General features: G+C 45.3%; 1 pseudogene; it reads left to right on the top strand.

Annotated features, from left to right (window-relative positions):
* LOC115020753 (chromodomain-helicase-DNA-binding protein 4-like) overlaps positions 1-11,956 on the top strand; it is a 19,981-nt pseudogene extending 8,025 nt beyond the window's left edge.
* Positions 11,957-15,000: the final 3,044 nt, after the last annotated feature.

Genomic DNA, 15,000 nt, shown 5'->3' with positions numbered 1-15,000 from the left:
ATGGTCTTAAAGGTAATTTAAAGTAGCATTAACAGAGTCCTAAGCTGAAGGAGCCCTATAATAAATCTGTGTATAAATCTATAACCTCTTTTTTCTTTGTCCTCCTGGCACAGGGTCACTCCAAAGGCCCCTTCCTGGTTAGTGCTCCCCTCTCTACCATCATTAACTGGGAGAGGGAGTTTGAGCTGTGGGCCCCTGACATGTACGTGGTGACCTACGTCGGGGACAAAGACAGCAGAGCTGTCATCAGGGAGAACGAGTTCTCCTTTGAGGGGAACGCCATCCGAGGCGGGAAAAAAGCATCCAGGATGAAGGTAAGGAAGCCGTCTGTTATAGTTTTAATGGTTATTGGTAGGAATTTACATTAGAAAAATATTAATGCTGCAGAATTGTACAAAGGTTCAACCACCAGTTTTAGTTTGTGGCACTATAATACCAGTAGAAACCATAGCAGGTCTAATGCATGTGTTTAACAGCTTAGTGTGTGTGTGTGTGTGTGTGTGTTTACAGAAAGACTCCACAGTGAAGTTTCACGTCCTGCTGACTTCCTATGAGTTGATTACGATCGACCAGGCTGTGCTGGGCTCCATCGAATGGGCCTGTCTGGTGGTGGACGAGGCTCACCGGCTCAAAAACAACCAGTCCAAGGTAGTAACACAGCGAGTGCTCTGTGCAAGTGTTTGAGAGCCACAGCGGTCAGTCGAATGACAGAAAAGGAACTCTTTTGATAACAGATTTACTGTTTTTCATGCAGAAATGGCAGAAAATGCTGTTTTTGTTTTTTTCCAGCCTCTCAAACACGGAGATTTCCTGCTTTTCTGTTTGATATCATATGAAACTGAATATCTTTGGGTTTGGACTGACGCAACCAGAAATCTAAAGACGTCACTCTGGACTTTGAGAAACTGGGACGGACATTTTTCACTTTTCTGACATTTTATAGACCAAACGATTGATCAGTCCATCGATAATGAGAATAATTCTTAGTTTCAAATGTCAATCTGATTAAAAATAAACCTGCGCCACTGCTGTGTTGCACATGATAAAGCTAACTTCTGTATGTCGTGTTATTATTATTAAGTTTAATGCTCTGAATCTGAATGTTTCTCCCCGTCTGTTAGTTCTTTCGCATCCTGAACAACTACCCCGCTGCAACACAAGCTGCTGCTCACGGGCACTCCTCTGCAGAACAACCTGGAGGAGCTCTTCCACCTGCTGAACTTCCTGACCCCAGTGAGATTCAAGTCAGTAGCCCCACATGTGGCCACAGCATAATGTGGCTGTAATGCACATCCAATGACCCCCCCCCACCCCCCACCCCCCACCCTGTATTCATGTATGTATTTCTCTCTGCAGCAACCTGGAAGGCTTCCTGGAGGAGTTCGCAGACATCGCTAAAGAGGACCAGATCAAGAAGCTCCACGACATGCTGGGCCCTCACATGCTCCGGAGGCTGAAGGCTGACGTCTTCAAACACATGCCTTCAAAGACTGAGCTCATTGTTCGGGTGGAGCTCAGCCCCATGCAGAAGTACGTGAAGAGAAGTCGTTAAATTAGACGAGCATGAAAAGTGAACCAGATGCACCGATTTGCAATGTCCTTGGCCGATTCTTGTTTAAAGTCTGAGCTGCATGTTCGGGTTTTCTCATAGTTGACAGGATACACAGACGTTTGATTTAATGTGAAGAACGTCAGGTTCAGGGTCTACTACTCAGTGAACACTAAGGATGTCTGTAGATATAATCTGAAATACATGCATGTTATCCTTTCCTTTTGTCTAATCTCTTTTCTCTCTCTGATCTTCTGTCTTTGTTGCAACAAAGGAAATACTATAAGTTCATCCTGACGCGTAACTTCGAGGCCCTGAACACTCGTGGAGGAGGAAACCAAGTGTCTCTGCTCAACGTGGTGATGGACCTGAAGAAGTGCTGCAATCACCCCTACCTCTTCCCTGCAGCCGCCATGGTACGATCCAAGTCTTTACACGCAGTTATAAAAAGTGTTTCTTCTGGGGGTGCATGTGAACTAAGTCTACGTATTGAACCATGTTTAATGGAGCTTTATTTTGAAATTCCCGTGGCATGCATGTGTCTCTGCATGAGAAATGTGGCACTTGGTCTTTTTAAATGTCTGGAGGAGCACTTTAATAAAATAGTCTCATCGTATTTGAGTTGCTTTCAGTAACTGCTTGTGTTTAATGTGCAGATGATCTCACATCGATCACAGGCCCCTGAATTAAATCAAACCGTGTCGTTAGCGAACGTGGTATTGTGATGCGACTTGTGATTTACAGACTTCTTTCTCTCATCATAGGAGGCACCAAGACTTCCAAACGGCATGTATGAAGGCAATGCTCTGACTAAGTCTTCAGGGAAACTGACGCTGCTGCAGAAGATGATGAGGAAGCTGAAGGACGGAGGCCACAGGGTTCTCGTCTTCTCCCAGATGACCAAGATGCTGGACCTGCTGGAGGACTTCCTGGAGAACGAGGGATACAAATATGAGAGAATTGATGGAGGAGTCACCGGCAGTTTGAGACAGGAGGCCATCGACCGCTTCAATGGTGAGCCGCCGACGAGCACCCCGCCATCAGTGTTTCACACGTGCGGTCTGTCCCTGAAATATATCCCATCCCAGCAACATGCAGCAGCGGCCAAGCGCACACGTAGAGCCGCCCACTTCTTCTTCTGTTGGGTTTTATGAGTGTCCGTCCGTCTGTAGTGCGTGTGTGTATAGTGACTATCCCTTTAGCTTCTTCTTCTGTGGTTCATCCCAACAGCTCCCGGTGCTACCCAGTTTGCTTTCCTCCTCTCTACCCGAGCTGGTGGTTTGGGCATTAATCTCGCCTCCGCTGACACCGTCGTCATCTACGACTCTGACTGGAACCCCCACAATGACATCCAGGTGAGCAGCACCTCGAGTAACCTTCACATCCACGTCAGCATGTTTGTGTGGATGATGGGTGATCAGTGTGTGTGTGTGTGTGTGTGTGTGTGTGTGTGTGCTTCGCAGGCCTTCAGCAGAGCTCATCGTATTGGGCAGAACAGGAAAGTGATGATTTATCGGTTCGTCACCAAAGCCTCAGTGGAGGAGAGGATCACGCAGGTCTGTGAAAAGTTATTCTGCAAGAAACAATGTATGAATTATATCAGGACTCTGTGATCACCTGCTCACCGCTTGTCCTCCACGTACGACTCCTCCAGGTGGCAAAGAAGAAGATGATGCTCACTCACCTGGTGGTGCGACCCGGGCTCGGCTCCAAGACGGGCTCCATGTCCAAGCAGGAGCTCGACGACATCCTGAAGTTTGGAACTGAAGAGTTGTTTAAGGATGAACTGGGAGAAGGTGAGTCGGCTTTAACACTCTGTTTATTGTTTGCTTATCGTTAGTGAAAATCTGTGATGCACGCTGCGCTGGACGGTTATTTATATAACTCTCTGCACATTGTTATGCTTGTAACTAACACGGGTTTGGATAAGATCCACTCGTCCCATCTGATGAATGTTGCAGGCAGTAAATGTAGTTTCTGATTCCACTCCTGCGTCTTCCAGGCGACAACAAGGAGGATGACAGCAGCGTGATCCACTACGATGACCGCGCAATCGACGGCTTGCTGGACAGGAACCGGGATCCTCCAGATGACACTGAGATCCAGAGCATGAACGAATACCTCAGCTCCTTTAAAGTGGCCCAGTACGTGGTCAAAGAGGAAGAAGAGGAGGTATGAATACATCCCCTTGTTGCATTAGAAAGCATCCACAGGCTCTGCACACGGCACGTCACATTAATGACTCTCGTGTTGTGTCAGGAGGAGGAGGTGGAGAGAGAGGTGATCAAGCAGGAGGAAAGCGTTGATCCGGACTACTGGGAGAAGCTGCTCCGTCACCACTACGAGCAGCAGCAGGAAGACCTGGCTCGCAATTTGGGGAAAGGCAAAAGAACTCGAAAGCCGGTGAACTACAATGACGGGTCCCAGGAGGACCGAAGTATACGACAGGGTACAGAGCTATATATACTTCTTCTTGTGCAGAGACAGAAACTGTTTATTTGAATCCAGGAGTCTCTACAAAGGTCAAATCTGGAACTGAGAGCAACGTGTAAAAGTTATGATATAGGATCACGAGGAGCAGCAGACTTATAAATAATGTGGAGAACTACTAAAGCCAGCGAAGCCCTGAGAAGAGGTGGAAGCAGCGCCCCCTCCTGGTTGACGGTGACTCCATAGGGCTGCGGCTCCACGAGGAGTTTAGATGTTAATTAATGTCGTGTTACCGATGAGGTTCTGTCCACACATTGAAGGCTCTTGTGTTCTTACTCCCTGCAGACTGGCAGGAGGATCAGTCCGATAACCAGTCTGATTACTCTGTGGCGTCGGAGGAAGGCGACGAGGACTTTGATGAACGCACTGAAGGTGTGTGTGTGTGTGTGTGTGTGTGTGTGTGTGTGTGTGTGTGTGTGTGTGTGTGTGTGTGTGTGTGTGTGTGTGTGTGTGTGTGTGTGTGTGTGTGTGTGTGTGTGTGTGTGTGTGTGTGTGTCTTAACCCTCTGAACCCCACTGAAGCAGTTCAACACAGTTATAATTCCTTTAATCATGAAAGAAGAAAACACAAGTTTCTTTTCTTTATATGACTTCTTCCCAAGTTGCCTGCACATCCTGTGAATATTGAACTATTTACATTTTTAAACCCTTTCCTCACAACCTCTCTCGTCCTCCTGACGTTACGCTCATCTTTTGTCCCGTGTTGATCTCAGCTGAGTCGTTCAGTGCTTCCAGTTACAAACTTAAAGTTGTTGCACAGAATCTGCTCCGTGCAAACTCTTCATCTTTGTCTCAGGTTTAAATGAGACGTGTCAGATGAAGTATCACTTTCCTCACGTGATTAGTTCAAGGACTGTCGGGAAATTCGAATCTCTGACGATTATTCCCGTTTTTACAGTTTCTTTAGAGACGGCTGTCTGGTTGTGTGGTTCAGAGGTTTAACTATTTATGTGAAGATCGAGATGTTCCCTTCAAGTTGTTAATTTGAGTTTAAGATTTGCTCGCAGCAACGCTGGAGACATGGAGGTCGACCTTCCTGCTCTTTCCCCCACTAACGTCCTGCAAACCACCTCTACAGGTGTTTATTCAGACGACAGCTATGATATCCTCAATGACCACCTCTACAACAGATCAAAAAACCCCAGGTGCTGCTGCATCACCTGCTCTGAGCGTAGAGACGAGAAGAAAGGGAAGAAAGGAAGAACAGAGAAGGAAAGAAGCAAAGCAGAAGGGAAAGAAAGTTAAATCTCTGGTTTCTTGAGCAGCTGAAGTGTCGACTTCCCGTTAAAGAGATCGTTGGAGTTCATTTAAGTTGTTTTGTTTAAAGAAGTATTGTTTCACATCTTTTGTACAATGTTATTTATTTAGCAATTAATCGACAAGTTCCAAAAGATTGTTTTGTGTTTTGTTTTAATTATGGCTGTTGTCACTTCAATTGCATTAAATGAAGTGAACCTACCACAACACTGCGTTCAGTTGTGACTGTTCTGAACGCTTCAGCAAGAAGCGCTTAATGTAGAAGAGGTTGAGGGAGCAGAGCGTCCGCAGGATCACAGTGTAAGTGGAGCATCGTCACAGAGCAGCTTGAGGACGTTAAGAACACGCACCATCATACGACGGGAACGTGCGGTGAGTCTCAGACGGACTGACTCTTGTTTGTTTCGGTTTAGCTAATTCCCGCAGACCAAACCGCAAAGGGCTGAGGAACGACCGGGACAAACCTCTGCCGCCGCTGCTGGCCAGAGTGGGCGGGAACATCGAGGTGAGCGCTCCGCAGAGGAACCATGATGACTGCTTTGAAGGGGATCCTCTAATCTAAGTTTGTAAACATCTTGCTCGCTTTATTTCCCGTTAGGTTTTGGGATTCAATGCACGGCAGAGGAAGGCTTTCCTAAACGCAGTGATGCGTTATGGGATGCCTCCCCAGGACGCGTTCACCAACCAGTGGCTGGTCCGGGACCTCCGAGGGAAGTCTGAGAAAGAGTTCAAGTGAGTCTCACCATCGTTCTGCTGGTCCTTTACATAAAGAGAGCTGGATGTGACTTCTTTGTTGCAAAATATTCATAGATTTTGACTTTTTCTCAAATGTATTCACGGTGACATCTCGTCTTTGAGGCGGAGGAGGAGACGGAGGACTTCTTCGAGGTAGGCTTTTTGAGTTCGTAGTGAGGGAGGATGGGGGGCTTCTGCGGAGGTCTTCTTTCTTCTTCTTTCTTCTGCGGTCTTCTTTTCTTCTTATTCTTCTTTTCTTATTCTTCTCTTCTTCTTCTCCTCTTCCCCTCTTCTTCTTCTTCTTCTTTTTCTTCTTCTTCTTTCTTCTTCTTCTTCTTCTTCTCCTTCTCCTCCTCCTCCTCCTCCTCCTCCTCTCCTCCACACGTGTCCACAGGGCCTATGTGTCCCTGTTCATGCGTCACCTTTGTGAGCCGGGGGCTGATGGAGCGGAGACGTTTGCAGACGGCGTCCCTCTGAGGGTCTGTCGAGGCAACACGTGCTCACCCGTATAGGTGTGATGTCACTTATTAGGAAAAAGGTATGTTTTACAATCTAGAGAAGAAACACTGCGACATGTTTGTCTGGTTGAAGTCTTGAAACGCTGACTGAGCGATGGCTGGTGACCGACAGGTGCAGGAGTTTGAGCACGTGAACGGTCAGTGGTCGATGCCCTGGATGGCAGAGCTGGAGGAGAACAAACGGGCGGCGGCTTTGGCCGCAGGTGAAGACCCGAAGACTCCTTCTTCTGGGACCCCTGCAGACACACAGCCCAACACTCCTGTCCCAGGTACACACACACACACACACACACACACACACACTTCATACTCTGTGCTGGATCTCTACAGTCACTTCAGTTGTGCACAATGACCAGATGCACTGTGTGAACAGTTTGCATCTGAACGCTGATCTGCAACACATGTCCACGGGAGGCTTTTAAAGAAAGCACACACACACACACACACCACACAATGCGTCTACAACCTGTTTCACCCCAACGGAAATTTAACGTGAATTCTAAGTTCTCCGACTCGTAACCCTGGAAGATGTGCGAACAATCAATGTTCCGTCATATCGCTGACCTGTGTTTCCTGTTTCCGGTCAGAAGATTTGTCGAAATCAGAGGACAAGGAAGACGTGAAGAAGGAAGGTGACGATGGCAAAGGAGCCAAGAAGGCAGATGATCCAGAGGTAAAGTCTGCTTTTAAATCCTCCGTTCTGTTTGTTTGGAGGAGCAACATTTCCTCATTTGAAACCGTCCACTTCTCCGCTAGATTATTGAAATCCCAGATGAGTCTGAAAAATCCCCTGTCCTCGAAAAGAAAGAAGAGGAAGTAGACTCCGCTGCGGGGAAGGAGGAGAAGGAGGCGGGGAATGGAGACGAAGGCAAGGAGAAGGAGGCGGAAGACACGAGCAAGGAGAAGGAAGAGAAGGACAAGACCTCGGAGACGGAGAAGGACGCTGCTGCGGAGGTCAGGTCTGAAGGTTCGGAGGGGAAGACGGATTCAGAGGAGGACAAGTCTAAAGGTGAGGCAACCGTCATCCCTGTGTGTCTCCTTGTCTCCTTGTTCATCATCTAACATCTGCTTCTCTTGTTTCAGCTGAGGACGGGAAAGATGAGAAGATGGACACCAGTCCACCAACAGAGGAGAAGAAAGGTAACATGTCCACACACACACACACACACACACACATTTCATATCCTAGAAAATGAAAGAATGGTGCTTAAATGTATTTGCGTCTGTTTGAAGCTGAATGTAGACGCAGGATCCTCGACCACGTTTCCACAAAGCACGTTGGGGGTCGTCGTTGTGTGTCCTTAATGTGTCGCTGACACGCTTCTGCTGTTTTCTCTCAGAGCAAAAAGACGAGAAGGACGCTGTGAAAACAGACGAGTCTGGAAAACTGCAGAACGGAGAAAACGCCAAAGAAGGAGCAACAGCTGCGCCCGTGGTTAACGTCACCGAGGAGAAGAAGAAAGCCACCAAGCAGAGGTTCATGTTCAACATCGCTGACGGAGGATTCACAGGTGGACACACACACGCACACACACGCACACACACCACACACTTTCTCTCTCTTTAGTTCCCGTCCTTTGACCTTCCTGCTCTCTTTTCCAGAGCTTCACTCTCTGTGGCAGAATGAAGAGCGGGCGGCCACCGTCACCAAGAAGACCTTTGAGATTTGGCACCGTCGCCATGACTACTGGCTGCTGGCTGGAATCATACAGTATCCTTTCAAACTGACAATTTATTTTTCAATTACCACGAGGGAGTTCTGTCTCCCGACACACTGCAGCCGACTAATCTTGAAAATGAACATTTTGAAAGGGATGAAAACGATTCCCTCGAAAGAATCAATTCATCAAACTCGTCACAGTTCTTTCAGTTTAATCTAATTACTATAATGAATTATAATAAAAATAAACGCATAACACTAACAAAATAAAGCTAACACAAATCAAATGTGTTTTTACACATTAATAATAAATAATAATGAATCATTCATCATTTTGTGGAGCATGGCACTTAAATGGGTTTAATAATATAATTGTTTGTATTTTTAGCAATTATTTTTCTAAAGAGGAAACAATTGGTTGTTAATTTTAAGAGAACTGTCTTATTTTGTGAATTTACTATAGTTCTTAAATAAAGCAAAAGTATTTCTTATCTGATTCATGGATGGAATAATCTGTAGAATAATTACTACAGTGATGGATATCTGCAGCCCTAATCTGGTTTTCTTAGTCTACTATAATAGAAACTTTAATATTCAACATTTTAAAATTTGACGGGGTCATCTTTGACTTGAAGTTGTGATTGTTGCATTTTCTGATATTAAATCATCAGATATTAATTGTTATTAAAAGATAGTTTGCCTCCGCCCCTCTTGGTAAACTCTTAACATGCTGCATTCTCAGCCCTTTGTTTCTTCTTTCTATGGTTTTCTGTAGTGAGAATCAGGTGTTTGTGTGGATTAATAATTATTTTAGGAGTCTATTGATCCATTCAAAGGATTCCAGTTGTGCAGCGAGTCCTTTTCATAAAGATGAGAAGAAAGTTAAAAGGTTTTGCATTTCTGAATATTGGTCGTGCTCAGCTTTACCTGCACAAAGTGTCAAAGTATCCGTTCACAATAATCAGCATTTATTGTGCTTTACGATAATGTGACCCTCACGAGACCATATGTTGTTGACTTGACCTCGGTGTCTCTCAGACACGGCTACGCTCGCTGGCAGGATGTGCAGAACGACGTGGAGGTTTGCCATCCTCAACGAGCCCTTCAAAGGGGAGATGAGCAGAGGAAACTTCCTGGAGATCAAGAAACAGTTTCTGGCCCGCAGGTTCAAGGTGAACTGAGCACGCTCACTAGTTTCACGTGTTTTATTACGTAGTATTATGTCTCCAGCCCCCTTTGTTTATTAAAGTTTCGCAATCAGATTAATTTACATCTAAATCTGTTATTAGTTTTTATTTTCTTAATTTATCTCCCTATATAATTAGTATTTTTTATTTATATTTATTTATTTTAATATATATTTATTTATTTTAATATATATAGATATGATAATATATATATAGATATATATATATATATATATATATGATATATATATATATATAGATATATATATATATATATAGATATATATATATTATATCTAGATATATATATATATATATATATATATATATATATATATATATATATATATATATATATATATATATTTTTTTTTTTTTTCTCTTTCTTACTTAAACATTTTTGGGGATTTGAGGTATATGTTAAGGCATGTTCTTAAAAATAAGTTTGTATTTTGAACAAGTACATGTTTACACAAAGTGACCCAATATATAAAAAGGTTGTGTGTGTGTGATTCTTCATCATGTCTTGCTTTGCTTCCTGTGCAGTTACTGGAGCAGGCGCTGGTGATCGAGGAGCAGTTGCGCAGGCGGCTTACCTGAACATGACGGAGGACCCGGCCCACCCCTCCATGGGCCCTCAACACTCGCTTCAGTGAGGTGGAGTGTCTCGCCGAGTCCCACCAGCACCTCAGCAAAGAGTCCATGTCTGGAAACAAGCCTGCAAATGCAGTTCTGCATAAAGGTAACACACATGGAAGATCAATGGGTGTAGTGAGGGTTCCCATGCACCTGGAAATAAAATGAATATGACAATAACAGTAAGGAGCTTTGAATAAGAGGAGCTTGTGTCTGAGGGAGAACACAGAGTTATTATGTAAACACACATTTATAAATCTAATTATAGCGGGCTAACGTGACCAGCAGCAAACATCAGGTGCATTATTGGTGGGCGACTTCCACGTTTGAGCCAGACGGCTTTTTATTACCAGGAAACAAGCACAACATGCACCCAGTGGTTCAGCTGTGAGAGACGATCGCTCGCAGCGCTAACGGGTACTGTTCTGAGGACGCTGCTCAGCTGCAGTCAGAACCACGTTGTTTTAGTAATAAGGGACGGAGGCGCGATATAGAAGTGTCAAATGACCATTTCTGAGTTTAGTATAGAATCACAAGCCTGATCATTTTAAACGAGTCGCAGAGCACCGATTGGTCAGAGAGAATCGTCACGAGCGCGTCACGTGAGCCCGCTGCCACAAACCCGTCATTGTAACAGCTGATCTCCTCCCGACTACACTAAGTGGATCATTAGATTGTCACGATGCTCATCTCCGTGTTGTGTTCCCAGTTCTCAAACAGCTCGAGGAACTGGCTGAGCGACATGAAGGCTGACGTCACGCGTCTCCCGGCAACCATCGCCAGGATACCCCCCGTCGGCCGTGCGGCCTGCAGATGTCCGAGAGGAACATCCTCAGCCGTCGGCCAAGCCGGGGCCCCGAGGTCGGCGGTCAGAACCAGTCGCAGGCCTCGCAGCAGATGCAGGTGCCGCGCTGACCCATCACCTCGCTCATTTCACTCACTGACTGAGGCTAGTCGCTCTCACCTCACCGCCATGTAGCAGGCGCCCTCCCCCCCCCCCTCCCCCCACCACCACCACCACCATGTACAGCACAGTCAGGTTAGTCCTCCTCGTTCTGCACCCACAACCCATCTCCCGGACTCAGAAGAGCACCAGCCGTGCTGCTGGACATCGATTTGAGAAGACTGGATCTGCAGATGTAGGACGGGAGTTTGTGTAACCTGAGCACTGTTGATGTGACTGAACTGCGGGCAGCTCCACTGACCTGTCCTGCTCCGTCTTTACTGCAGGGTCAAACGTGTGTGTGTGTGTGTGTGTGTGTGTGTGTGTGTAACTATATGTAACATGAAGAAGCTAGTCTGGAGGAGAAGCAGCATGCTTGGAGTAAACTGGTGCTTTGTAGTCATTTTTGAATTATTGAAGAACTCGAGGAGTTTATTGTGCTTTTACTTTCGCCTTTAGAAAATTGTGAAACTTTTTTTTCTTTTTTTCCCCAAGTCAACTCACCTGTGTGTGTGTGTGTGTGTGTGTGTGTGTGTGTCTGTATAAACGGGGCATGTTAATGTGCACCTGTGCTGCAGAATGTCCCGACGCTGAGAGACAGTTACTGTCACTTTTCTATCAGTCGGTCAGATCCGTTTCCTCTTCCTGCGTCTCCACCCTCCTTCCCAAACCTCCGCCCCCCTCGTCAGGTGACCCGCTCCAGGCTCAGCGCCCCGTGCTCGCGCCCCGACCAGCACCACCACATTCCTAACTTCAACACAGATCTGCTCCCTGGAAACTGTCCCGTGTCTTTCCTGAAATGCGGACATGCAATAGCTCCTCAGCTTGTAGGTACATGGGACGGGCTTGAGAACGATTAATTTAATTTCTTACTGTATATTGTTAAGTTGTTTTACATTATTGAATATTATTATGGTTACCAACCTGTTGTTTTTATCATTTGATGTTTGTTTTTATGAACTACAATAAAAAGTCAACAGTTTTTCTCAGTTGTCGTCGATCTGTAATGAATTCTGAATGTGTGTTGAGATGTGGAGGTGACGGAGATATCTGGAGCAGACCCTCAGAGGAGGAAACCATTCTCTGTTGTTTTGGATGATTTGTCGATAAAACTATTGGATGGATCACCATGAATTGAGTTATTCATGTTCCCTCAGGATGAAAAGTTATCGCGTTGGTGATGACGTCACTTTTCATCAAGTGAACATATCAATTAGACCGACACTGAACGCATCCCATCAGCCTCCGCTGCTAAGATGTTGAGCATGTTCGCTGTATGTAACTCAAAGCACCACTGTGTGTGTGTGTGTGTGTGTGTGTGTGTGTGTGTGTGTGTCCTCAGAATTCTCTCTAAAGTATCAGGTGACAAATTAAGCAACAGTTTCTTAACGGGTCATTTTGCCACAAACACTCCTCGTACTGATTCTTCAGGCATCTTGAGCTCTACTGAGGGTTAGGGTTAAAATGATGCTTTAATGATGGTCGTGCAGATCACAGTCACCCCCAAAATCTCCACAAAGAATCAAAACATTGAGAGAAGAGGCTGCGTTTAACACACGGCAACGCTGTCAACACGTGGTTACAAACTCGCACAGCTCGTGCAGTGTGATCTATCCCGTCAGAACTCCTTTAATGTCCATATTTGAACTGGAGTGAGATCTGGTGGCTGTGAGGGACATAACTGTGCAAACAAAACAAGCGACGAGCAGAAAGCATGAAGCACTTTGCATGCAAACCTCGAAGGACGAGCAGGAATTTACATGGAGGCAAATGTTGATTTTCAGGAGATTTGGAAAAGCAGAAGAGCCGTCGCACACAGAGGCTGTGAGGGGAAGAAGGGGACAGGAACAAATCTCCTAAATAGTGGGGTAGTTTGGACAATTAGAGTAAATTACAGGGCGGGACGATTGGCTGGGCTGCTAATGAAGCCTGATTTCTTATCAGGAGTCCAAGTGACTGCAGAACGTAAGAAGAAGAGCTGGACTGTGGACCGGACTGAGCTCTGCTGAGACGTACTGAACATAGAGAGCTGCACACAGACGGGTCACTTCCTGCTGCAGAAGACGACACAATGCCTTTTAGGTGAGTCTTGTTGTTTTTGTGTTTCTGCTAATGAAAAAACTTCCTCTGTCTAACTTCTACTTGTTCTCTTGCTTCCAGTCTTTGTTAATGTTTTCTTACGTTGCACTAACTTCATGAACGTTTTCTATCTTTAAAATGTTCTTTTATATTGCTATATGTCATAATATATTATTATATATATATATATAATATATTACATTTACATTAAACACACACCCAGAAGTATTAAAGATGTTGCCCCCAGCATGGAAAGATGTCTGACCCCTAAACAAAACAAGACAACATCGGGCAGAAGTGCAACACAAACGCCCAAACATTGTGAAAAATGTCTTTCACAATTTCACAAAGAGTCCAAGTGACGTCCTCAAAATACAGACGATCACTTTACAAAGATATGAAGACGCAGGAAGTGGAGGATTAGATGATCTCAGCCCTGTTAGTGTTGTTCAGAGGAATGTGCAGTGCATCTTTGTTGTCACTGAAAAACAACTGTGAACACAATGTTGTGCGTCCTGCAGCCGGAGAAGTGACGCTGTCACAAAGGAAGAGAAGCCAAACCGGCACCAACTGTTAAACATGCGACTCTGCGAGGAGGATAGTGTGCTAACCACGACCAACGACACCTGCAGCACTGTGTGTGTGTGTGTGAGTGTGTGTGTGTGTGTGTGTGTGTGAGTGTGTGTGTGTGTGGGGCGGGGCTACAGCATGTTGTACACATTGTATCTCTGTTTATTCTTAGTTTTGTTTTCTTGTTGCATATTTGCACCGACACTGAAAACAACGTAGTTTACAGAAACATGTGTTGAAGACGCGACATTTCAAACGTGCCCTTTCCAGCCTCTTGTAGGTCAGTGTGATTTGCAAGTTAAATGTCGGTTGTCCCGGTTTGTCGTCCGTGTGTTGGTGGCAGACGACACCAACCTGTTGCATTGTGGGGAAACTAGTGTCTCTTGCAGCCTCGACATGCTTCTTGTCATTTATTATTATATTATTAAAACACACGTTTGTTATGTCTGTTTCGAGACTCTGTTGTACTTTTAGACTTAATGCCTCAGTAGTTTCACACACGCACACACACGCACACACACACACACACGCACACACACGCACACACGCACGCACACACACACACACACACACACTATATTTATATATATATATATATATATAGAGGGGGAAGGTTAAACTGCAAATAAGGAAGTGTTCTGTGACTCTGACCTTTGTGTGTCTCACACACACACACACACACACACACACACACCTGGAAGTAAAGAACAAACAGTGGTAGCAGGCAGACAGGTGGGCAGGCAGAGAGGAAAAGCTTTGCAAATGTCCGACTGAGAGACGAAGTGGATTTTATTCACGAAGGCACAAGAAGCTCACATTTTTATATTTAGTTGATTTTGTTTTAAATCTGTAACGTAGGTGGAATTACTGGACAGGCATTCTCGCTCATGATTCACCGATGAATGGAAAAGTTTAACCCTTTGTCGACATCTGCACAGAAAAGTAAAGTGATGGAGCGTCAGAGAGAAAGTTTCCAGAGGTTGAACTCACGTTGCTGTTAAATATGATGAGTTGTCGTCTTGGTCGTGTATAAGAATACAAAAACACGCCTCTGTCTGTTCGTGACATTCCAGCCTGTCAGCTATTTTGGTTCCTGTCTTGCTTTCACTATTTTGTGAAAGGAGATGTAAAAAGGAAGGAAGGAGAGAGAGAGAGAGCGAGAGAGAGAGGAGGGGAGAGAGAGGAGGGGAGAGAGAGACGGATACTGTCCGAGCGTCTCAGAGAGTCAGCTGCTTTCAGAGGACGCTGAGCAGAGTAAGTGTTTACCTGTTTTCCTATTGGGACGGAGAGAAGGGGTTGGATAGGACGAGGATTGGGTGGAGGAGGGAGAGAGCGGGTAGTTTGAGGATGTTTTGAGAGTGTTGTGACACAAAGACA

The sequence above is a fragment of the Cottoperca gobio genome, chromosome 16 (assembly GCF_900634415.1).
Source record: "Cottoperca gobio chromosome 16, fCotGob3.1, whole genome shotgun sequence".
Taxonomy (NCBI): domain Eukaryota; kingdom Metazoa; phylum Chordata; class Actinopteri; order Perciformes; family Bovichtidae; genus Cottoperca; species Cottoperca gobio.
This window is presented reverse-complemented; position numbering and strand designations above follow the sequence as displayed.